This window comes from Marmota flaviventris, chromosome X (genome assembly GCF_047511675.1).
Source record: "Marmota flaviventris isolate mMarFla1 chromosome X, mMarFla1.hap1, whole genome shotgun sequence".
NCBI classification, from domain to species: Eukaryota; Metazoa; Chordata; class Mammalia; order Rodentia; family Sciuridae; genus Marmota; species Marmota flaviventris.
The window spans coordinates 108,411,010-108,438,943 of NC_092518.1; positions in this window are offsets into that span (position 1 = coordinate 108,411,010).

Genomic DNA, 27,934 nt, shown 5'->3' on the forward strand with positions numbered 1-27,934 from the left:
ATTATGATCAGCTATAAAAGTCTCCATTTCATTTCATAATCTTAAATACCCACTATGATCACTCTCTTCATGATTTTCCATGTTACCATCAAAAATTTCATGTCCCATATTGGGAAAATCATCTTCTGTGCTTCTTTCAAAAAACAATGTTTTATATTTGTGATTAAATATTTACTTGCTTATCCACTGATTCTTTTTAAAAAATAGTTAACCTTGACATAACACTATACCATACTATATTTAAGAAATGACAAGCTGCACAGGGTGGAATACACCTATAATCCCAGTGGCTCAGGAGTCTGAAGTAGGAGGATTGTGAGTGCAAAGCCAGCCTCAGCAACTCAGTGAGTCCCTAAGTTACTCAGTGAGACCCTGTATCTACATAAAGTATAAAAAATGGATGTGGCTCATTGGTTAAGAACCCCAGGGTTCAATCTCAAGAACCAAAGTAAATAAATAAATAAATAAATATATAAATAAATAAATAACAATAGCTGATATAATTCTGTGTTCCTTAAATATCATATATGTTGTAGATGTATATATATATAAAATTTTGTTTTATTTAAATTTCTAAAATAATTAAAAAAATATTTAGATATACTTCATTAAGACTGGTGATACCCATGTCTTTTAAAAATCATTTATATAATTTAAATAAATACACTTAAAATTATGAGGTTAGATATAGAGGGGTAAAAAGGAGCTAAATTATAATTTCACTATTTTTAGAAAATAGCTAATGTAATGGAATACATACAAGCACACATAATCAACAACATGATTGTCACCTATAATAGTATGAATACAGCAAATAAAATATTTTGCTGCCTAAAACCACACCTTCAATTTTTTTAAAATGTATTGTCATTCTTTTGGAAGGGAAGAATAGAAATGAAAAGCAAAAGAAACAAAATAATGGCTATTATAATGAATGAAGAATACACGTTTGTACTTAGACAGACAAACCCCTGAAGAAATCATCATAGTGTATTTGCTTTCCAAGTATGTACCTCAATGGCTATGTTTCTAGTTTCCATTTTCATTTTTATATCCCAGCCTTAGATCCTTTCCACTAAAAGTTTTTGACGCTATATATTTCCTAACTTTAAGAAAAAAATTGTAGCTCATTTCCTGAGTAATATTCCAAGGATTGCATTTCATGTTTGATTCCTTTACTCTTTTGGAATTCAAAACTATATCAATTCCTAAAAAAAAAAAAAAAAAAAACTAAAAATGAAGCTACCATATGATCCAGCAATCTCAATTCTGTGCTTATATTCAAAAGAATTGAAAACAATGTCTCAATGAGGTATTTGTGCACCCATGTTTAAAGTATTGTTATTTACAATAGCCAAGAGATAGAACAATTCAAATGTCCATGTATAAATGAATTGACAAAGTGTGCTATATAGATTCAATAAATAGTATTCAGATTTAAAATGTAAGGAAATTCTGACATATGCTACATCATGGCTGAACTTTTGAGAACATTATGCAAAGTGAACTATACCAGTCACAAGAAGTCAAATACTGCATGATTTCAAGTATATGTAATCTAATGTAAAATTAACAGAAATATGGAGTAGTGAAAACATTTTGAAGCTGGGGAGAGGAGTAAAAGAGGAGTTATTTTTAGTGAGTATAGAGTTTTAGTTTTGCAATATTAAAGTTCCAGATATCTGTTGCAGAACAATGTGATGGATCAACTGAAATATGGGTAAGATGGTAAGTTCTGTGCTATGTGTCTTCTTACCATATTTTTTACAAGTTTAAAATTATATTTATCTCATTGTAGAGTTTTTTTTAAATTGTACTCAAGACTGGTTTCTACTCAAAGGGGCTGGCCACTGGAATCAATATTTAAGGACCAATTTAATACACTATTACTTGGCATTTCTTGGACAGAATTAGCCGGTATGGCTATCTTGAGTTCTGTATATCCATTGACTGAGCACTTTGGGGAATATTTTCCTTAAGAATATGTATAAGCATAATAATTAAGATAAATAATATATACAATTTGTTATGGTTTGGATTTGGAATACCCTCAAAGTCTCATGTGTTCAGGGGTAAGGCTTTTGGGATCATAAGGTCTCTGGTCTCAATCCACTGATGGCTAAATGCACTAATGGGAAGTAGGACCTCACTGAAGGAAGTAGGTCACGGGGGTGTTCCCTGAAAGAGTTTATTTTCTTCTCCTACTCCTTCTCTTCTGTCTGTCTTTCTCTCTGTCTGTCTCTATGTCTCTGTGTCCCCTCCCCCCCCCAGCTGTGATAAGCTAAGCCTTTTCACCTTTTCCTTTACCAAGCCCTTCCACCATAGTATTCTTTCTCACCTCAGGCCCAAAGCAATGGAGCCAGGCAACCATGGACTTAAACCTCTGAAAAAATGAACCAAATAAATCTTTTCTCCTTTAAGTTGTTATGTCACGTATTTTGATCACAGCAATGCAAAACTAATGAACACAATACTCTTATCAGAATAAATTAATTTATATAGTGTATACTAATTCTATCAGCAATTTATCCACTAATAACTCACATCACTTACTAGCAAAAAACATGGCACATAAATTAGAATCTAGTATAGTTCATGAATATAAATGTTAATAAAGTTATTCATTGATTTAAAACTAAAAACGTAGCACTGTCCCTGCCCTGTGTATGCCTTGTCCAGTCACCTGCCATCTGCCACTGTGGACCTGTGGACTTCTCTGATGCTGAACACCCTTAACTGTCCACTCACCACCTGATAGAGAACAAGGACTTTGGGTTACTTCCCCCAACTTTGCTCCCATTTAGCAGGAAGCAGCTTGCCCATTTTTCCATACAGATGGAATATACAAATTGACAGTGGGAAAATGTAAATCTGGTTCATATACTTTGAATGTAGCTTTTGCTACTCTGCCACTATGACTTATTTTTAAAATGGACTTGTTTCTTTCTCTTCCTGTCTCCCTGCTTCTCCCTAATGTCTCCCCCTCCCTAATCTCAAGTGAAACAAAATTACCTTTCTTCCCCATTTTAGGCAGCTTTATCTGTCCTTGAGTACACACACACCATAGGAAAGAAGTAATCCAGACTTTGGGAATGGTACCAGAAGATCTCAGAAATGACTAATTTCCCAAATTAACAAGTGAATTACAACTCCAACAGAAAATACATGGAATATAGCCCTTGAATAACCTATTTAAAAGCACCCTGTTCCTGCTGATGGGCAGAATCACAGCCTTTGGGACAGGAGTCCCCTGTGTTTCTCCTTTGTTAGCATAGCAGTAATCTTCTTTTTCCTTTTTCTCAAAAACAAAAATGCAGCATTGTATTCTATATATAAAGGCTTCAGCGGTTTTTTAAAGAATTTTTGAAGTGAATTCTCTTCTTTTGGAAAAATAGCATTAGTTGCATTGAGAATCACTGTATTCATTTCATTTTGACTGATCCAGTGTTTGATTTGTATTTTGTGTGATATTTGAGTTGTTATCCTAGGGGAAAGAGACACATATGGCCCTATAACTGAATCTTCCTATTTTCCCATATGAGTAATAGCATTGCAACAAGTTTGTAAGAAAATGAAAAAGTTTTACAGGTGGTTATTTCCAGCCATTTATTGAACTGAATTCAAACATAAGTATAGCCTCACTTTAAGCAAGCTTAATAAGCAGAAATACAAGCTTATAAGACTGATCAGTCAATGACTGACTGCTCACTTCACAAAAGTGTTCATCCTAAATTATATACCTTTCTATTAAATTTTAACTAGAATTAAATTTAATTTTTATAAAAGTTCTCAGTAATAGCTTACTGTGTTGCTTAAGTCCTTCAGCCAAATACCACCAGAAATATACCAATAAATGAACAAGTTGGTACTATTATTCATCGCAGTGCTTTTAGTATGAAGGTATTAGGAAGAGTTAATTATATTATTTGGGCTTTGCATGAGTGATATCCTTTATTGTCTAAAGAATCAAAGGCTTGTTTTGGACTGAGTATTGTTAGGAAGTGGGGTTAATTCTACAAATGGACATTTTACTAAATCTTATCTACAGAAAAGGCAGATAAGAATGAGGATAAAGCTATCATTGGTTAAAAAGCAACTGTCACTGTGCTAAATTTAGATCATGAAAGCCTGTGTAGAAGGTAAAAACTGTGTTTTATCCCATTATAAAAAGGAGTGATTAAGCAACTTTAAATTTAAAAATGATTTAACAATATTTGATTTAAGATAATAAAGATGAGATGGGATAAATGTTAGATACAATAACAAACTAATAAGTAAGAAGGATAATCCAGATAGTGTGGGCTTGAATTGAGGAAGTGAAAAAAATAATGGAAACGTATACATGATCAGAGAATAATTTAGGAAGTAAAATCTATAGCACTTGATGATTATGTATTAGGGAGTGAGGAAAGTGAAAGATGACCCTATGATTTCTGACTCATAGGCTGAAAGGGTGTTTTTCAGTAGTGCAGCATTTGTCTGGAATGCACAAGAAACTTTGTTTGACTACCAGCACTTACAAAAACTGAGTTTTCTAAATAATTTTTCGAGAATGGGAATATGAGAAAAGATCCAGGGATTTTATGTGTAGATGAATGGAGAGAGGGAGACACTGAATTCAATTTTGAACAAGATGTATGTGCCTGAAGAACATCCAGATGGAAATATTCAGATGCAACTGGATTATAAGATTCAGGGTAAAGGGGTCTACCCTAAAGGTAACAATTCAAGAGTCTTGTCATTATTCAATGTGATGGTTAATTTTATGTGACACATTGAAACCAAAACAAAGTTCAGGCAGTTAGTGTAGATAGATGAATAAAGTCTGTCAGGAAAATGGAAGCCGAATAGAATAGGGTTGGGAAGATGAAAGCTGGTTCTAAGGGGAAGGGAATGTTAATACCTTCAGGACATATCCCTCCTAACCCATAACCAAAAAGTCACTCCCCACTGTCCCTCCCAGCAGGGAATTATTAATGAGTATTCCCTGGGCAGCTCTCTCTGAATTGCCCCCTCCCCACTTCTTAGCCACATGGGCGGGGGGGGGGGGGATAAAGGGAGGGGACATGAGAAGTAAAAACCTGGAAATTATAAAAAGGACAAAATTTACCCCTTCCCACAGACATCCAGCTCTAGGCCCCTTCTTTCTGAAGAAGTCTATGTTACTATTATTTAAATTAAACTTGTTTTCTATGCCTGTCTTGGCATTTCCCAGGTGTTCAATCTTCACATCTGGGGAAGCATAACTCATTGTCACTGGTAAACTGCAGTAACAAAATTAGGTGGGCCACAGGGTGCCCAGATTTACTCAAACATTATTCTGGATGTTTCTGTGAGGTTGTTTTTGTGTGAGATGAACATCTAAATTGGTAGTCTTTGAGTTTTGACTTGCCCTCCACAATGTGACTGGGCCTCAATCAATCAGTTGAAGATTTGAATAGAACATAAAGATCAGCCTCCTGCAAGCAAGAGAGAATTACCCAGTAGATTTCCTTCAGATTTATCTGAATTGGTTCTATAACAGACAGATTTCATATTGGAACTACAGCATTAGTTCCCCCAGTGTGTAGCCCTCTGGCTCACTCAAGAGAATTTGGACTTGCCAGCCTCTATAATCACATGAACCAATTTATATATATATATATATTTTCACATTTTATTAGTTGTATTTCTCTGGAGGACCCTGACAAATGCATATAATTTGGAATGTTTTGCCTCACTCATGGACAAGGTATAAACTAAGAAATAAAAGTTGAAATATTTACACAGTGGGTGCAACAAGAGAAATGATGGCAAAAGACTGAGGAGGGATACTAAGAAAAATAAGAATGAAAGCAACAAAAAGTAATGTCTGGGAAAAGCTGATAGGAAAGTTTCAAGAAGTGAATTGTTGAGGAGGGTCAATTTCTGCAAGGAAGTAAAATAAGATAAGGACTTCAAAGTGCTCAAGTGGGATTCGGTAAATAATAAACAGAGATTATATCACCCAGGGACTACACACTTTCTTTTATTAGATGCTGTGACAGAAAAAAAGAGAATAATGCCTCGTATTTGTAGAGCATGTCATCATCTACAAAATCCTTTAACATTTACTTAATTTAAACTTCACAATAACACACTGTATAGGAGAAAAGTCTAGTTATTCATATTTTGCATTTAAGGAACTATAAACTCGAGTTAGTTCCCCAAAGTTTTAACATCTAAATGCCAAAGTCAATACAAAAAAGCTAGGCCTTCTGATTCCTCATGTAATTCAATTTACATTACAACATAAGGAACTTACACAAAGCCATATAATATTCTACAAAACTTAGGCTCAGAGTGGCAGGAAAAAAGGTGTTTATTATTGATATCAGCAACAAATTTACAGAAACGTTTCTAACTTTAATAATTCATTATGGAGGTTTTATTCTTTACATCCTGTGGAAGAATCTCATGCTTCTTTTCTCTATTATCTTATAGGGTAAATAATTTCCAGATGTTGGATATAATTTTGCATCAGTCTTAATTTTTTAAAAAAGTAATACTAATATTGACATGATAATTACCATTGAGCTAAACATAGTGTTAAGCACCTTACATATATTAAATTATTTAATCATTTCAATAAATTTATGAGATAGGTCTTACTATGATTGATTCCCATTTACAATGGAGAAAACTGAGGTACTGAGTATTTAAATAATTTTTCCCAAGTTAACGTAGCTAAGAAATGGGGAAATTAGGATTTGAACAAAGTCATTTCCAGTATTCTAACTGCTACTGTCTTCAAACTACAAAGTCAACCTAGTTAACTGTACTATTCTAGCATTTAATGAACAAAACCTTTTGATACGTAGTTACACCCCCTTTCATTTATCTTATGGATTTGGATTTCAGTTCTCTGTGCTCTGCACTCATATGACATCCTCTCTAGTTTCACTTCTCCTCATCCCCAGCTCCACTCTTGTATTTTTTGGCCACTTCTGCATGTTATTAAACAATATGTCCTCTCTCTTTAGATATGGTATCCACATCCCAGGTAAGTCTTTATGGTTTACAGAATCCTGAAGTTTTACATATATAAAAGATGAAATGCTTAAATGTTTCTTAGCAATATAATCATTAAAGTATGTTATTATTATGTTTATATTTTGGGCTGTGCATAACTATTTCTCTTAAGTCAATAAGTTCAAGTAAGTGTATTTCAACTGTAAAACAGTATAACAGGACCAAAGTGCTTATCCAGCTTTGTAAAGGACAAGATCCTTGATCCTCCTCCATATACACACTCCAAAGGAAGATTGCAATATAGTATTTTCATTAATCTTCATACAAGACTTCTAAAGACATTAATTTGCTTAATCCATAGGACTGGTAATTAGAGCTATAGAAAAGACTGTCTTAAGTTGTACACTTTAAGTACTTTACGTACACACAAGGTTGATAGGTTTTTGAAACATCTAACTGCTTGAAGTACATCTTCTACTCTGTCATTAATCGATTGGCATTCTTTTCATGGTTTGCTCTACAATAACACAGAGAAAACTTCATTACTACATTTCAATGACACATTAGATAGAGTGAATACTGGAGAGTCAGTAGATTGCCTGAACTGGAAGAGAGAAGATAAGTAGATTTATACCCTTTTTTTTCTTGCAACTCTGCAAAAACACAAACAGAATTATATAGCCAATCATTAAAACCCCTTTATTTTATTACATAGACCTAGATCAAGATAATTCCTTTTTAACACAGCAGTGATGATGTTGCAGTGCTTCTCAAAGCAGTTCTCTTTCTAATGTTTCATTAGCTTTTTAAACTTCTTGCTTTGATCCAGAGTATTTTTTCTTTATTTCATTTGTAAAGCAAGTAAATGTAATAAGCACCCTTTTGGAAAATCAGCCTGGCTTAAATCATGCATTCTTTATACAATGTTAGGAGGAGAATGGTTAACATTTGTAGCCTCATGACTTGCAAATGAAAGAAAATAATAACGCTTAGCAAGACATTAGAAGAACACATTCACCATGAATCATACTGCCCTTGAAGGTGCAGCTTAAAAAAGCAGAGAAATAGATTTGACACCACTTGGACTTGCAGCTCGGACATGCTGCATTAAACTGTTCAAAATTAATTTAATCTGAGCAAGGAGAATAATAGCCTCTCAGTTCAAGGCTTCTGATAGCAGTAATTTGCACTCGAAAGTACTTCCAAAGGGAAAGAATAAATGAAGGGCGACTCTCCAAAACTGAGTGAGCAAATGTATTCACTAAATGAAAGCCTCTTGATCACCCTATAAAAGATCATCCAAAAAATGACACATTCTATTTCATTCTCTTGGGTAAGAATTTTCTCTTGCGACTGTTCAGTTGCTCAGCTTTGGGGATAGATTCATCCCTTTTTGAACTGTTGATGACTCTGGAGGAAGTGTCTGTCTTTGGTTGCTACATTAATTCAGTGGCCCAAACCAATTTGACAAAAGATCATGCAGTCATGGGCTTGATGCCTGATTCTCTTTCATTCTCTAGGGGATGAGATTTCTTGTTTAATAAGTAAGGAAAGGAATCACAGAAAGTCCTCAGCATTTGTGACAATCCATGGCACTTTCTTACAATCACAGAAATGATCACCACCACACACAGATACCAAGGTGCCAAGCATAGGAAAGGACTTATGCCCAAGACAGAGCACTTACACAAAAAGATATGACTCATCAAATTGCCAGTAGAGTAACCAGTGGAGGAACACTGGTATATCGTGTGTCTTGAAAAACCAATAGAATCTGCTTATTTAGAATTCTTCATTCCATTGACTTAAAACAGAGTCAAAAGTTCTACCCATTGGTCATTTGGTTGAGGATGACGCCTTCAGAAATCATTGACACATTTATTTATTGCATTAGCAACCACCTAGCAATTAGCAAAAGTAGAGGCAGAGAAAATGAGCTTTGGAAATATTGGTGGGCAGGTGAGTCCCTTTGGAATTAGAAGGGAGGACACCTGATAAATGACTCTTCTTTATATCTTGTAAAAGTGAATAAGTATGAGCAAAAATAGTGATACTAAATACTCAAACAATTACATGCACAGAAAGACAAAACTAACTTCTTTTCAGGCTAATTTTTCCTGACTGTTAATTAAGTATTTTTCTACATACACTGGGAGAAATTATTTTTCCCTTGATTTAAGCTCTAATGGTGATGAGAAAGTACATGCAGAGGAATATAAAAATGGGATTTTCCAAATAGCAAGAGAATCAGTAATGTGTTAGTATTCATGTTTCATTTTCAATTCCTTAGTTGCTTTTCTTTTGTAAATTTAAAGGAAAGGAAATCAAAAGGTCTTTTTAAATTCTCTGGTAATGTTTAATTTCTTCTTAATAATTTACCTGCCAGTAGTTATTTGTTCTATAATAATTCAAATAATGGTGGTTATACTAAACGCCTTTTAAAAAAGAATGTCTTTAAGATATGTTAAGAGTTTAAAATAAATCGAGGATTTTCAGGACATTAAACAATAAGTTGGTTGCTATTAATCAATGTTGCCAATTAAAGCTCTGATCCCCAAAACCAAGAATGATTATCATTTCAAAATTGCACACAGTATTCTGTATAATTACCTGGAATTTTTTGAAGACTAACATAGTTGCTTCACAGAGTTAGACTATTTTTCATGCATTAGAGTTATATTATTAGATGGAGTGGTTTTAAAATATTTTTGTTAACATAAAATTCAGATTAAAATTTCATCATTTCCTTATAGCAACCAAATTATTCTTTTCACATCAGAAGAAGCATAGAATTCTACAAAATACTATTTGGTAATAAATTAGTGTATGTTTCTCAAATTGGCACTGTGAACCATCTATATCAGAATCTCTTATGCTATTACAAAGATACAAGGGCTGGGGATGTAGCTCAATGGCAGTGTGCTTCTCTTGAATTCAATGTGAGACAGAGAGAAAGGGGTGGAGGAGAAAGGAAAGAAACACTATCACAAAAAAAGGAGGAGGAAGAGGACATGATACAAAGTCAAGCCCCATTGCTGAAGGTTCTTTTTATGGCATCTATTATAAAGTTTGAGAAACACTGTTATCCATTTATATAATAACATTTACTCAGTGCAGAAAATTATTATATCAACTCTTAAGGGATTCCACTGAAATAGAACTTATGATGACATGCATCAGTCATTATTTTTGACATATTCATAAATGTATATCACATAATTTGCTCCATTTCAATTTGTAGTACCTCCACTTTCCCTCCTTTTCTACCTCCCTCTCATCCCTTTCCTCTTATTAAACAACATTAATGGTCAGAAATATTATTCCTTATACTGATTTAAAATATATCATGAACTTCTACTCATTACTTCTAGTTTTTCTTTCTGAAACCAAATGAAATGATTGTAATCACTTTTCCTCATGACATTCCTTCAAATATTTGGAGATCACTACTATACCCCCACTCTCCATTTTCTGCTCTATGCTAAATATACATTCTCTCAACATTTCCTTCTCTAACATTTTCATACCATTCTTGACACCAAACCTGCATAGGTTCATATATATATATATATATATATATATATATATATATATATATATATATATATATATTTTTTTTTTCATATATTCATACACCTGAGTGGTGGTACACACCTGTATTCCCAGTGGCTTGGTAGGCTGAGGTGGATGTATCACAAATTTAAAGCCAGCCTCTGGAACTTAGCAAGGCCCTATCTCAAAATAAAATAAAATAAAATAAAAAGGGCTGGGATGTGGCTCATTGGTTAAGTGCCTTTGAGTTTAATCCCTTATACCAAAAAAACACAAAAAAACAAAAATACCCACAAACAAACAAACAAACTTTGTCAAATAATCCTGTCTTATCTCTAATTTTGAGTTTAGTATTGATTTTTTGTCTTTTTTCAGTTTGATATACTGGTACTTGATGTGATAATGGACTTTCTAATTAAACCTAGGAATTTTAGGCACACTGTTATGAGAATTTGTGTTTTATTAAACTTTCGGGTTTTGTTAGCTTTCTCTGATATCTCTCTGCCAGGGGATGGTGACACTCCTTATTACTGTCAATTCAGGATTGAAACTTATGTTTTCTGGTAGGTTTTCTGTTCAAACTAAGGGTGTCTGCTCATTATTGTTCAATATATGTGGATGTTCTGGCTCTTCACATGACCTCTTGTAGCACCATGGAAATGGAAGGATATGTGGCATCATTATAGTGGTAGTAATTCTGGGCCTTCATCAATACTATTCCAGTGTGGAGGAAAAAGGTAGCTCATTATTTCTGGTGGGAATGTAACTCCATAGTCCTCATATGGTATCCAATCATGCTAGGGTGGGCAGGCTGAGGAGGGAGATGTGCCTCACTATTTTCCAATGCAGATCAAATTTCTGGCTCCCTGCTTAGCCTTTTCTGACTTCAGTTCAGCAGATGGTTTGGAGAACCTTATATAAAAACGTTATATAGTGAGGGTAGTTTAGGCTCTTTATTAGGAAATTACCAAAATATATCTTCATAGTTTAATAAAGTAGAGCAGTTTTTATGCAATTTTTTTTAAATTTTAATAGTCTGCCGCTTTCTTAGTCCTTGACAAAAAAGGCAGATTTGGAGGAAAGAAGCTTTATTTGACATTTTTTTTTCATATTTGGGGATTGTCATCTTTTTCTGTCCTAATTCTGGTATGTATGAGGCAAAAGAATGCCCAGGGAACTCACACCATCACATTGTTCCATGAGTCTTGAGTTTCATGGCTAATCTGCTATCTTCTCTTTATGTTTATTTTATACATAATATTCAAGGGTTTTAGTTGTACTTAGTAGGGGAATATGGAAATGTCTACCACTTTATCTTCCCCAAAGGAGAAGACTGATAATCAACACCATTTATTTATTTATTTACTTACTTATTTATTTTGGCACTGGAGATTGAACCCAGGGGCCCTTAACCACTAAGCTACATCCCCAGCCATTTTTTTTTTTTGAGACAGGGTCTTGCTAAATTTCTGAGTACCTCATTAAGTTGCTTACACTGGCCTCAAAGTTATAATCCTCCTGCCTCAGCCTTCAATGTCACTGAGTCCCCCATGCTTGGATGAACACTTTTATAATAAAGTCATTCAACCAACTACAAATTTATCATATGACTTATTTTTACTCATAACACATTTAATCATGTTAATGCATCAATGTGTGCAGGCTTGTGTTAGTCAGCATTTTATGGCTGTGACCGAAATACCTGACAAGAACAACTTGTAGGAAGATAAGTTTATTGTATCCCAAAGTTCAAGTATCAGTGCATAGACGGCTGATTCTACTGTTCTGGGCTCAAGGAAGAACACCATGAAGGAAGAACATAGAGGAGTAAAACTACTTAACTCATGACAGCCAGGAAGCAGAGAAAGGAGAGAGAGAGAGAGAGAGAGAGAGAGAGAGAGAGAGAGAGAGAGAGAGACAGAGAGAGAGAGAGAGAGAGAGAGAGAGAGAGAGAGAGAGAACAGAGACAGAGAGACAGAAAGACAAGGAATCAAGGACAAAATATAAACACCAGAGGCATGCCCCAGTGACCTAACTTCCTCTAGCCATGCTTCACCTGCGTACAGTTGCTACCCAGTTAGTTCATTCAAATTTTTAATCGATCAAATGGATTAATCCATTCATTAAGTTAACAGCTCTGATAATCTAATTATTTCACTTCCTGCTTTGGGGGGTGACACCTCATATCCACACCATAATAATGTTATTATTCAACAAATCACTATTGAGCACCCACTATGTTCTAAGAACTAGGAAATAAGGCTGATTTTTTTTTTTTTTTTGCCCTCAAAGAGTTCAGTGTTGGGGAAGGGGGGCATTTGGTTAAAAGATTAGTTTCAAATGTTTGATGGCTTTTCAAAAGAAATATATGAAAAAAATGACACATCTTGGTGAAACCTAGATATGGTGTCCCTTTAGTTTCCTGTTAATTCCTTAGTTTACCAGTCTAACAATCTATTTAGCAAAGGCAATTAAATTAGCTCAGCATGATTTACTTTTATTGAATCGAAGAAACTGCTTGTATTTAGTAAGATTTTGCTAAATTCCTGCATATGTTTAATAATCTAAAAGATTGAGGGAATCAATGTCAAAAATACTCTAGTAATTGGAAGAATTTATATTGTGCATATTTCTGGAAAAACATAAATCAGAATATCATTTGTACTTTTCTGTTCTTCTGATAACTCTTAGTTTCTATGATTTCTCAAAGATTAGTAACAGGCTTTATCACTACATTTGAGACTTCTTCCATTTCCCTTGCATATAATTTATCTGGCCTAGAAGCTTAAAGCATTAAAAAAGCACATTAGCACACTCTTATTATTCTTTTTCAAATACTGGCCCTCATTTCACTCTCAACCACATTTATTCAATGGGTTCCATACGAGGGTATTTATTCTTCTTATAAAGGTTGGACACAAAATAGGGTTGAGTCATTATATTTCTCTCTGTCATCTGTTATTATGTCTGTAGGAAAGGGCCTCTCTTGTCCTCGTTTTTATTCTTGTATTTAATACAGTTATCAAAGCCCTTTTGTCTGTCCTCAGCATTTTTATAGGTCTCTGCACATTTCGTGCTTAACCTTTCTGACCATATTCCTACAGAATATTTTGTATTTGTCCTTGGTTGGACATATTTTCTTTTTTATTTGCACATCTCTGAACAAAAATATGAACTCATGAGAGATTTTACAGAGCATCTACGTAGTTGCCCTTAGATGTATCTGCTGTTCAAAACGTGTTTTGCTTTTATTCTTTTTCTTCTTGAGACTTTTTCTGTCTCATCATCTCTGTCTTATCTGGCCTGTGGCAATCTGATTTCTAAAGTCAAGGATTTGTAAAGTCAAGGTTGAATATCTCAACCTTTCTTCCTTTGTCTTTTCCCTGCTTTCAGTGCTTTTGGGGAGTCAGTTTGTTCCAGCAGAGTACACAAGCACTTTTCTCTAGAGCAATGCTTCCAAATGCCTAATCAAATAAGTGAATGCTTTCCTCTCAATTCATTCATTTGGAGTGAACAAAAATCTCATATGGTCACCTGTGGATATGTGCATGTAATTCCTGCCCCTCCATTCATATGAATACAATACAACTAAGGAAGATGTTTCTGTTTTTAGCAATAAGTATTTACATTAAAAGATATTTCCCCCTAATGTATTTATGCTAACATTAACACATGTTTGGCTACAAAACTAATGTGAAGTTAGGACAAAAAGGGATAATAAAAGAAACTTTAGAGCATTTTATATTTTATCAATACATTCTTATGAAAAGCTATTAACAAAAATCTCAAATGAAGCCCATCACACACACATGTATGCATAAAAAGTGCATACATGCACAAATCTATGTCACCATAAAAATCTTACTTGCACACAATAACATATCTTCACTACAATAAGGCTCATAAAAATATGAAACTGGGTGTTGAGATTTAGTTCAGTGTTGGAACACTTGTCTAACATGCACAGGGGCCTAAGTTCAATCTTCATCACTGCAAAAAAAATGAAGTCTGAAATATTTTAGTAGGTATATATTACTATATATATGTACATATATATCATGATATTCCTTTAATATTTAAAGTGCAAGTATGAAGCACAAATATTCCATCTAATACTCTTTTAAAGATTTTTACTTTATTTAAATCTGTTTTAACTGATACATAAAACTGTACATATTCATAGGATATCATATGACATTTAAATACATGCATATTGTATTTAAACAATTAAATCTTCTTCAACAATCATTATTTATTTATGGTAAAAACATTTAAAATCTTTTCTTCTAGGTTTTTAAAATATACAGTAGTATTTGTTATCTGTCATCATCCATCTATACAAGAGCACAGCAGAACTTCTGGCTGCTACCTAAATATAGCTTAGTAAAATATCGATCAACCTCTTTCCCCTCTTCCCAACTCTCCCCTGCCTCTGGTCACATTTTTAATATCCCATATATGTGTGATATCATAGGGTACTTGTCTTTCTGTGCCTGGCTTATTTCATTTAACATGATGACATTCAGTTACATCCATGTTGTCGTAAATGAGAGGAATTCCTTCTTTTTAAATGGCTAACAATATTCAATAGTATGAATGCACCACATTCTTCTTTTATTTGATCTTTTTAGATATAAATGACAGTAGAGTGTATTTTGATATATTATACATACATGAAATATAACTTATTCTAATTAGGATCCCATTCTTGTGGTTGTACATAATGTGGAGTTTCACTGGTTGTGTATTCATATATGAACAGTAGAAAGTTATGTTCAATTCATTCTACTGTTTTTCCTATTCCCCTTTCCCTCCATTCCCCTTTATTTAATCCACTGAACTTCTCTTCCCCTCCCCTTATTGTGGGTTAGCATTCACATATCAGAGAGAACATTTTTGGCCTTAGGTTTCTTGGGATTGGCTTATTTCTCTTAGCATGATAGTCTTTAGTTCCATCCATTTACTGGCAAATGTAATAAATTTATTCTTCTTTATGGCTGAGTAATATTCCATTGTGTATATATACAACATTTTCTTCATCCATTCATCTGTTGAAGGGCACCTAAGTTGATTCCATAGCTTTGCTATTGTGAATTAAGCTGCTATAAACATTGAAGTGGCGGTGTCACTCTAGAATGCTGATTTTAAGTTCTTTGGGTATATGCCGAGGAGTAGGATAGCTGGGTCAAAGTGTGTTCGCATTCCAAGTTTTCTAAGAAATATCAATACTGTTTTCCAGAAGAGTTGCACTAATTTGCATTCGCACCAGCAATGTGTGAGAGTACCTTTCTCCCCACACTCTTGCTAACATTTATTGTTGCTTGTATTGATAATTGCCGTTCTGACTGGAGTGAGATGAAATCTCAGTATAGTTTTAATTTGCATTTTTCTAATTGCTAGAGATATTGAACATTTTGACCATTTGTATTTCTTCTTCTGTGAAGTACCTGTTCAGTTCCTTTGCCCATTTATTGATTGGGTTAATTGTTTTTTTGGTGTTAAGTTTTTGGGGTTCTTTATGTATCCTGGAGATTAGTACTCTATCTGAGGTGCAGGTGACAAAAAAGTTTCTCCCATTTTGTAGGTTCTCTCTTTACATTTTTAATTGTTCCCTTTGCTATGAAGAAATTTTTTAGTTAGATACCATACCATTTATTGATTCTTGATTTTATTCTTGCACTTTAGAAGTCACGTTTAAGAAGTCAGTTTCTAAACTGACATGATGGAGAGTTGGGCCTACATTTTCTTCTAGTGGGCCTAGGATCTAATAATTTTTGATTACATAAAATAAGAAATAAAGATCTTTGTTCTATTTCTGAAATCCTTGATGTCAACATGTTCTGAATTCATCTTGAGTCTATATACCATGTTTTTAAAATTTATGACAAACAAAAAGTGTTGTACACATTATAAACTGTCTATCCAGTGCAAAGAAAATAATTGTGGCTGCTAAAATAAAAATGACTTTACTTGTGCATCCCTCCATTTTAAAAAACTGTAACAATTCATTATTATTATTATCATCCTGAAATTGATTTTTGCAATACAAGCAAATTATTGAGCTTTAAGTCTGCTGGAGGACATTATATTTTATTAGGCCCATTTTAAAAATTAGAAATTTTACCATGATACTCATTAGGAGCATAAAAACAACATCTTGAACTTCAAATTTCAAGCATATTACTAAAGATGTAACTTTTGGTGACAGAGAAGTCACTGTGTGAAGTTATTTTAAGAATTATAGGTTATGTGTGATTGTCAATAAAAACGAAAAACTATGAATCAATTGACATTACTTATTCTGTAAAAGTTTTGCTGACTTATTGTCTAAAATCGTTCCCTCAGTCTGCCCAAATGAATTATATAGCTAACACATATTTTTATTGTAGGACATAAAGCTTTAAAAAGATGTAAAGTTACCCTTCACTTTTGAATTCTACCACTTGCATACTGATTTTAAATTCACTGTTAATACAAGAGTAGAGTTAATGTAGACTTTTAAATGAGGTTAAATTTGATTGTAGTCAAGTATAGATGAGATATACATGGCCCTCTGGGATAAACTTTAACATACGAAATTGGGTGGGAAAACCAAGAGTGAGAAAAGCAAGATAATATTCCAAACAATCTAAACTCACATTTTGTTTGAAATCCTTTCCAATCTAAATGGAACACTTAAATGGAATATGATTTTCTTAGTTATAACTAATACTTTCAAGAGTATAATTCAACATTTACACAGCATATCACTTGGTTTATACAAACTTGTGAACTCATTTTTTTAAATCAAGGAAAAAACAATAATAGATGACTTTCTTAGGGATCTTAAAGGGTAAAATTTAGTTAAAAAATGTCAAGTTCAAGACCGTTACATGCAATTAGCCATCTAGATAGCCTACTAATGGTTTTCATTATAAAGTGTAACTTCACCACACTTTATAATCCTTTCTCACCACAAACTTGAGCTAACATTATTATGAGACATTAAAGATGTTGTTGTTATAATTACATTAAGTTGCTTTGGAATCCCACTTTTTCTTTAGAGACAGGGTGTCACTTAGGGCCTTGATAAGTTGCTGAGGCTGGCTTTGAACTCACAATCCTCCTGCCTCAGCCTCCCAGTCACTGGGAATATAGGCATGTACCACCACACCCTGAAAAATAAATATTTTCTATAGTATAATTGAGCAGTTTGTTTCCTTATTAAGCCTCAAATATACTCAAAGTTTAGAGTCAAAGTTTATAGCAATAAAGAATCAAGGGCTATCATCAGTGTAATTGATTAACAAAGTTTAATTTAAAAATCTGGATTTGTTAGAATTCTCACTGGTGCCCTACATATAAAGTGCTATAGCACACACTGATATTTTTCTATTCCTATTTAACCAGTTGTTTTTTTAATAAATAAATGAATATATATATATATATATATATATATATATATATATATATATATATATTTAAAAATCCCTAATCTTACAAGTATCAAAAAGAAAAAGGCAGTCAGATAACTATGACACTTCCTACCCCTTAGGGGCAACTATACTTAACTCTCAACTCTTTTATAACTCTTGTTTCTTAATTTTTAAAAGATTTTATACATTGTAAGCTGCATTCCAACTTCAAAACATTAATGTTTCTGTTAATTCATCAACAAGCACTTAAAATACCCGATTTCCCTATTTATTTATGTATTTATTTATTAAATTGTGTACTTCAAATATGTGAAATTTCATTTAGAGCCCACACTTATTTTTTTCCTAACTAGCAAGAAAGTAAGTATACTTCTCATAGAGTACAAAGATATTTATCAGAATTGAGACCTTGATGAGTATAAGTCATGTCATGCCCTGATACATGAATGAATCACACTAGTTTATGAATGGAATATGTGACTTATGCTGATTACAGCCTATCCAAAGACTATTAAACAGGGTTGATGCAACAAAACTGCATAGTTGGAAAATTCTAGAAACTGTTAGGATTCAAGAAGGTACAATGAATACTTGAGCAGGGCGAATCATATTTTTTCACAACATATTTTGAATGATTTAGGGCATTTAAAATCTCAGAATTCCTTATGAAGTTCCTCTTAAGAGCCATATCCTTTGATCCACTCAATATAGGTTAAGTTCCCACTCATATGTCTAGCATATAATAGGTACTGGTGATAATAACAGTCAAGATGCCTGTCTTCATGAAACTCAAAATCTGGTGTGAGGTAGCATAACGAAGTAACTACACAAATTTATATGCCTAAGTGATGATAATTGATGGATTACCTTTCTACATTGGATTCAGAGACTTACATTAAGGAATGAAGTAAGCCATGTGATGATATTGAGGAACAACATTTCAGGTATAGAAAACAGCAAATAAAAAAGCCATTCAATATAAGTGAATATGGTTGTTTTGAGTCAGAGTAAGAAGATAATTGTAGCTGGTGAGTAGTGACCAGATTAGCCACTTTTGAGGTTTGTGTGGTTTATAGGAGCCAGATCAACTTTAGGCATAAAGTCTATGAAAACAAGAGTGTGTTTAATTCTTAATCTAAATATGTGGAGGTGTCACTGGAACATCTTACAAAAAGTATATTGTTGTATTTTACTTTCCAAAAAAATTGCTCTGACTACAGGAGGATAAGAGGGAAATCTGGAAAACTAGATATGATGCATTTCCAAACAGGGAAAAATTACACTGTCTTGGAGTAGGATGAGAGGAGTAAAAGTGAGAATAATTGGATATGGGATGTACTGTAAAGTTAGATTTGACATGACTTCATGAAAAATATGACATATAAAGGAAATAAAGAAATAAGCATAAATACTGGTTTTTGGTCTGAGAAACTGGATGAATTTGGTGTTATTTATTGAAACTAGGATTACTGAGGTATGATGGTTCAAAGCAGTAACCAATACTGCTTTGGTCACGAAAAGATGGAAATGTCTGGGGATCCAAAAGATGTTGCAAGTGAACCAAAGAAATAAATATATGAGGCACAGGCATGGTGGCACACACCTATAATTCCAGCTACCGGAGAGATTGAAGCAGGAGGATCCCAAGTTCAGAGCCAACCTCAGCAACTTAGCAAAGCCCTAAGCAACTTAGCAGTACCCTGTCTCAAAATTAAAAAAATAAAAGATCTGGGGATATGACTCTGAAGTAAAGTGCCCCTGGGTTCAATCCTGGGTGGCAAAGAAAAAAAATGACCTTCACAAAAATTATAGTCTACTGATAATAATCAGAGCTTTAAAAAAAGTTTTATGAGGTATAATTGATATACAAAATGTGTACATATTAATGTAAACAGTATGATGGGTTTGAACATAGGCATACAACTGTGAAATTACAAAGTAATAAACATCACCTCAAAAAGCTTACTTCCTCTTCCCCTTTCTTTTCTAGAAAGAATGTGTTGTACGATAGGTCTCTAGTCATCTTGCATAAATGAAACTATACTCATTAAGCAACATTCTATTTCAGCCTCTCTCCAGCATTTGACAACCACCATTCTATTTTTGCCTCTAAGAGTGTGACTATTTTGGAAATTTCATGTAAGAGGAATCATGAGACATTTGTTCTTCTGCATTTGTTTTTTTTTCTCTAAGTATGGTGTCATCCAGGTTCATCCATGTCATCTCACATGTTAGAATTTACTTTTTGTAAAGGTAAATTATATATATATATATATATATATATATATATATATATATATATATATATATATATATATATAAAACATTTCCTTCACCCTTTTATCTGCTCACAGACATATCATGGCTATTATAAATAATACTACAAATTAACATTAATACACATGAACATTGATGCAAAAATTTCCAATAAAATACTGGCAAATCACATACAAAAACATTAAAACAATAGTGTACCATGATCGAGTGGTTTATTCCACGAATGTAAGATTGGCTCAACATACAGAAATCACTAAACATAATTCACAACATCAATAGCCTCAAAGACAAGAATCATGTGATCCTTTCAAAAGACACAGAAAAGGCATTTGACAATATTTGTCATCCACTCAAGCTCAAAACACCAGAAAAACTAGAGATGGTAGGAATATACTTCAACATCGCAAAAGCTATATACATTAACCCAAGGCCAACATCATTCTAATTAGAGAATAACTGAAAGAATTCCCTCTAGAAAATAGAACAAGACAGAGATGCCCTCTTTTACCACTCCTATTCAACAGAGTCCTCCAAACCCTGGCCAGAACAATTAGACAGAAGAAAGGTTAAAGGAATACAAATAGGAAAAGAAGAACTCAAACTATCCCTATTTGCTAACCACAAGTTTCTACATTTAGAAGACCCAAAAAAACTCTACTGGAAAGTTTCTAGAACTCATAAACTAATTCAGCAAAGTAGCAGGGTATAAAAAGCAACACCAATAAATCAATTGCATTTCTATACACCAAGGATATAAAATAAAATATTTGGGAATCTACCTATCAAAAGAGGTGAAAGACTTCTACAATGAAAACTACAGAACATTAAAGAAATAAATTGAAGAAGACCTCAGAAAAATGGAAATATCTCTCATGTTCCTGGGTACACAGAATTAATATTGTCAAAATGGCCATACTACCAAAAGTGCTTTACAGATTTAATGCAATTCCTATTAAGATCCCAATGATGTTCTTCACAGAAATTGAAAAAGCAATCATGAAACTCATTTAGAAAATAAGAGGTCCAGAATAGACAAAATAATCCTTAGTGAGAAAAGTGATATAAGAGGCATCACAATACGAGACCTTAAATTATACTACAGGGGTATAGTAACAAAACAGCATTATATTGGAAACAAAACAGACACATAGATCAATGGTACAGAATAGAACACACAGGGACATACTCACATAAATGCAGTTATCTCATTCTAGACAAAGGCACCATAAGCATACATTGGAGAAATGATAATCTCTTCAACAAATGCTGCTGGGAAAATTGGAAATCCATATGTAATAGAATGAAATTGAATCCTTATCTTTCACCCTACAGAAAACTCAATTCTAAGTGGATCAAAGACCCAGACATTAGACCAGAGACCCTGCACTTACTAGAAGAAAAAGTAGGTCCAAATCTCCATCATGTTGGATTAGGCCCTGAATTCCTTAATAAGACTTCTATTGCACAAGAATTAAAATCAATAATTAATAAATGGGATGGATTCAATCTAAAAACCTTCTTCTCAGCAAAAGAAACAAGGTGAATAGAGAGCCTACATTTTGGGAGAAAATCTTTATACCACACACACAATCAGATAGAGCACTAATTTCTAGGATATATAAAGAACTCAAAAATCTTAACACCAGAAATTCAAATAACCCAATCAATAAATGGGCCAAGGAACTGAACAGACACTCTCAGAAGAAGAAATATGAATGGTCTAATTATATATGAAAAATTTTCAACATCTCTAGCAATTAGAGAAATGCAAATAAAAACTATTGTAAGATTGTATCTCACTCCAGTCAGAATGGCAGCTATTAACAATACAAAACAACAATAAGTGTTGGTGAGGATGTGAGGAAAAAGGCACACTCATACACTGCTGGTGGGACTGCAAATTGAGACAGCCAATATGGAAAGCAGTATGGCGATTCCTTGGAAATCTAGGAATGCATCCACCATTTGACCCAGCTATCCCTCTCCCCAGACTATACCCAAAGGACTTTAAAACAGCATACTATAGGGACACAGCCACATCAATTTTTATAGCAGCACAATTCACAATAGCTAAAGTGGAACTGACCTAAATGCCCTTCAGTAGATGAATGGATAAGGAAAATGTGGTATATGTACATAATGCAATATTACTCAGCATTAAGAGAATAAAATCATGGCATTTACAGGTAAATGGATGGAGTAGGAGAATATCATTCTAAGTTAGCCAATTAAATAAAAAAAACAAAAACAAAACAAATGCTGAATGTTTTCTATAATACAAGTTTGTTGATTCATAATGGGGTTGGGGGACATGGGAGGATTAGATGAACTCTAGATAGGAAAAAGGGGAGGGAAGAGAAGAGAGAGAACATGTGGGGTAGGAAAAATGGTGGAATGAGATGGACATCATTACTCTAAGTACATGTATGAAGACATAAATGGTGTGACTCTACTTTGTGCACAACCAGAGACATGAACTATTATGGTCTATATGTGTAACATAATTTGCTATGCATTCTGCTGTCATATATAACAAATTAGAATAAATTATAAAAAAAGAGATTTGCCAAATTTCATCTTACTAGAAGGTGAGAGATTAGAATTTGAATGGAGTATGGTTGTAAAGTCCTTATTCTTAGCCAGCCCATTATACTATCTGACTTAGTCCAGTCATGCTACAATAATCAAATATTATAACCTGGGGGACTTATCAACAGAGGAAAATTATTTCTCACAGTTCTAGAGGCTAGGAAACCTAATAATAAGGCTCCAAGAGATTCTGCTTTGGGTGAGGACACTTGCTCTGTTTTGTAGATGACACCTTCTTGCTGTGTGCTCACATGACAGAAGAGGAGAGTAAACACCCTTGGGCCTATTGTATAAGGACAATAATTCCATTGAATAAATGATTTACTCTCATGGCATAATCACACCCAGTAGGTGCTACCTCCTGATACCATAACATTAGGAGTTAGTTTTTTAACAAATGAATTTGAGGAAATCACAAGCTTTTAGACCATAACACTTCCTCTTTCAAAAGATCAGTAATTTATATTTAAGTACAAATTCAGATATATAGACTTAAAATGTATTCTTAGATGGCAGAGGCATATATCATGCATCCAGAAGGGGGCACCAGTAGGAGAATAAAGAAATGCAAAGTAATTATGCAGCAGGTGCTTTCAAATTAGCATAAACATTCAATCCCCATGGCAACCCTAAATGCTAGATTACATTATTCTCATTTTCACACAGAATACATACATGTTGAAGGGTTGAGCAGAGATATAATTACTGGACATAAACAGAAGGCCTTAAACCTTATGGCTATAACCTTATCTATAAAGTAAATGATGGCAGGTTATATATAATAAGTAAATATATTTCAAAATGATGTTACCAAAAAGGCATAAAATTAAGTTAAATTTAACTTATATCCATGTCTCACTTGGTGCACAAATTTGGGGGCTACTAACTTATTTTCAAACCACATCAGAGTGCTCTATCCTATTTTCATAATTCTAGTATTAACATATTTTATGCAAACTAGAATCAGAAATACATGAGTTAATGTATAGAAAATAAATGAAAAGAGTACATTCAGCAGGACTGACATTTCAGCTTCTTTCCCCGTCACTGGAATTGCTATGGTAATTTGACAAAAAATGTCCACTCTAGTGAGCAATTTATCATTTACTTTTGCCTATCATTATTCATCATGAGTTATTTTGGGTTATCTCTGGTTATGCCTTCATTTATTTTAATACAAAGGGAATGTTCTTAATAATTTAGCTTTCCCTATGGTCTGAATTTACCTTTTCCAGAGCATTTGACTTGAAATATATTTAGAAATACAGCATAATCATATCCCACAAATATTCAGATCTGTCTTCTTATTCATTCTGTAGAAAATTTCACATATATCCATACAAATTAAAAATATAGACCAGATATGTTTTTATCATTGATACAATAAAATGCATTAATGTGTTTTAGTCAACCCAAGTCTGTATGAAACCTCCAATGATATTTCAGGAGTTTAAATGAATAGAAGTCTTAAGATTTTATACATATTCAGTATCAGAATTACTCTAAGAGCATTCTCTTAGGGTAATATTTGTTTGACTTCTTTTCATGGAAAAATCAATGTTTAAATATTTGTACTATATGTAACCTACCACTACATTTTTATTTTTACCAACTTTATCTATATCCACTTTACATGCAATAAAATGTTCACAATTAAGTAAATATTTTGATGAACTTTGACAGATGAATCTACCACCACAATCAAAACATATCTAGTTAAAAATTTTTGATCCAACCTATATAACTTGAAGTTAATCTTTGACTCCTCTCTCACATCCAACAGGAAGTTCAACTCTAAATTCTGTTTGACATGTATTTTAGTAAATTTATAAACCAATTCTTTGTGTCATCTTCCTTACTACTCTGTTCTATGCTGCCATCATCTTTTGCCCATACTAATACAACAGCCTTATTAAATGATCTCTAATTCTAGTCTTGTTCAACCGTAAGTTCATAAGTTTCTTCTCTACATGATATCAGGCAGAATAGTGTGTGTGTGTGTGTGTGTGTGTGTGTGTGTGTGTGTGTGATCATGTATTTAACATCCTCCTATGGATCCTCAGAGCATATAAAATAAGCTATCTGAGTGTATATGATCTTGTCCCTCTGCTACTATTCTGACCTCATTACCTACTGCTCACCCTTATATCACTTCATTCCAGCCACAGAGAGCTCCTTATTATTACTTGAGTATGCCAAGCATGCATCTGCCTCAGGTATCTGCTCTGATTGTTCTTCAGATGTCAGCTTAAATGCTTTCTTAGCATGGTGGTAGTCTTTGACAATCCTATATACAATCACTCCCCTATACTCTTTTATTTCCCTTTCCCTATTTGATTTTACTTCATAATACTTATGATCACTGGGCTGGTGTGCATTTAATTTCTCTATTGTCTGCCTTCACTATGAAATTCAAGACCATATGATTTTTCTCTTACCAGTATCTCTAGTGCATAGAACTCTACTTGGTATGTTAAGAGAACTCAATAAATATTCATTGAATGAATGAATGTGAATTATTTCCCCATGTCCACCAAGTCATAGAACTCATGTTAATTTCCTTCATAGGGAAGAATCTTGCCTCATTCTTCCCACAGTATATTGTATGAAGTACATAGTATATTTGATATCATCTTTGAAAAATGTTATACTTTCATTGCCAATTTGTTACACTAATTCAAGTTAAATATAAATGACCACTACTCCTTTGCGTAGTAACCTCACGTATCAAAACTAACATCCTGTTAACAGAAATCTTTGATTACCAAATAAAATGAGAAATTACTGAAGCATCTTAGATATTTGGGTCAGACCAGAAAGGAATTATTATGGGATATTGAAGACTTCTTGAAGACCCCTTGTCCATATCTACCATGGCAGCTGCTGTGTCTCCTTCAAGAGTAAGCCATGAATATGTTTCCCTTATCCAAAAAAGTGTGAAATGATGAGACTTTCTTTTCATTTAATCTTACCTCGCACTCCACTGACAGCTAGTGTGTTCAACTAGGAAAAACAGGAAATAAGCATAAGAGGTGAGAATTAGAATAAGAGGTACTATTTTTCTTGATTTTCATTTCTAACTGGTGAGATGAAAAAAATATATATATGACACATAAAATATACGTAAATATATGTATAATATATAATATATAAAAATATGTATAAGATGTATATAAGTGATATATCTTATATACAAGTTATACATATATATTCACATCTGGATATGTAATGAACATTTATTGAATAGCTTCTAAATACAAACTACTGGGTTTTACATCATGAGAGCTAAAAGATAAATATTATACAATGCTAGCTTTCAAAACTTTGTATATTCTGAGAATATAGAAATGTCCATGAGAATAGGCAGGAAAATGAATTTAGTATGGTCATATCTAGCTTCAATCAATGTTAATCTACTCAGGCAAAAATACACACTAAACACTTACCAAGTGCCAGCCTTTATGCTGGGAACTGGGAATTAAATAATGAACAAAATCCACCATAATCCTCATGCAATTGTCCATACAGAATATTAGGGAAGATAGAAAGCAAAGAATTGTTTAAAGTGGAAAAGTTTCAATGGCAAATAAATACTACAAACACAAGGTAATAAGAGGATTTTTACCTGGTTCAGGGAAGAATTCACAACGGGAAAATATACCTAAGATCTGAGGCTAAACAGAGTTAACCAAGTAAAAAAAGGAGAGCATAATGCCCCAGGCTTTTTGAAAAGAAGCAAGGCCGGGGTGGCAACAGTAGAGAGTACATATTCTGATGATTCTAGGGGGATAGATGAAATCAGAATATGCTGCAAAGACTTGTGTGAAATAGTATAAAGTTTTAAATTCCAATAGCATTTTTATGGTTAAACATTATTTTCAAATTTTCTATCTTATGAATGTGAAAAATGTTAGTTTTGTTTATTTGTGTATTAATTATGTGTAAATATTAGTTATATTTATAAATTACTTTTATAGATTATTAATAAAGTAAATTTGTATCAAACACAAACATACAGCAAATGAAAGTTGTATCTTTTAGTTTTTCATATGCTTCCACAAACTATATAAAAAGGAAAAAGGTATGAATTTGCAAAATAGAGATTATGAGATAAATTAAACTGGGAATTAAATATAAAAATCATTCTGCAAACAAATTATATAATTTTAACATTAGGATCATTTATTTTTTTTAGTGAAAGAGCCTAAGGAAAATCTAATCAATCTACCATCTATGTTAAATGTTCTCTATTTCTCAAACTCTTCTGGTTTTGAAAAAAAAAAAAAAAACAAAAAAAAAACATAATGACACATTTTTTCCTAAGATGAACACCTTTTTCTACTCCCCTCCATTTTGAGTTAAATATTTTACAATATTTAAGTTTTAACAAGGTGTGTTTTAAACAATCAGGATAATGCAATAAATGAATAAATGCATGTTATTCTAAATGCCATCTATGCCACTAAGAAAAGAGTTTATGTACTTACAAATAGGACTTACTTACAAGGTAAATTAAACCCATGGTACATACTTAGATATCTGCTTCAAACTTGAGAAAGCTGTATACTTTTTCCATTATGTTCATAGCATACATGGTATCAGAGGCATTTAGCAATAGAAATAGACTGTAGAGTAGGTCATGCTCAACTCATTGTGCGAATCTGTAACTTCAACAATTTATACCTTTTTTTAACATACATTGAGCTATTTAGGTGAAAAATCCCCACCAGAAACCATAGGCCTGAGAGAGAAAAATCACAGTTCCTGATTCTTAGACTAAACAGAGACTAAGAGGACAAGAGTTAAGTATAAAGGACTCTTCATTTGGAAATTTTATCATGCCATTATGTATGTATTACAATGCCATTATGTACTATATTCAAGATCAATAGTATCCAAAATTTTACTAACACAAGAAGCATTTTGTCATAATATTTGTAAAAAAAATGTTGAATACAGGCTATCATGTTTCTCAGGCTCCACACTCCTGCCCCACATACATGAACATCTTGTTCATGAAGCTGGGGAGATTTTGAAAATTTCAAAGATCAAAGACTTTAATTTTGCAATTCCACATTTTTAGTTTAACAGGATGTGTCCCCATTCAATGT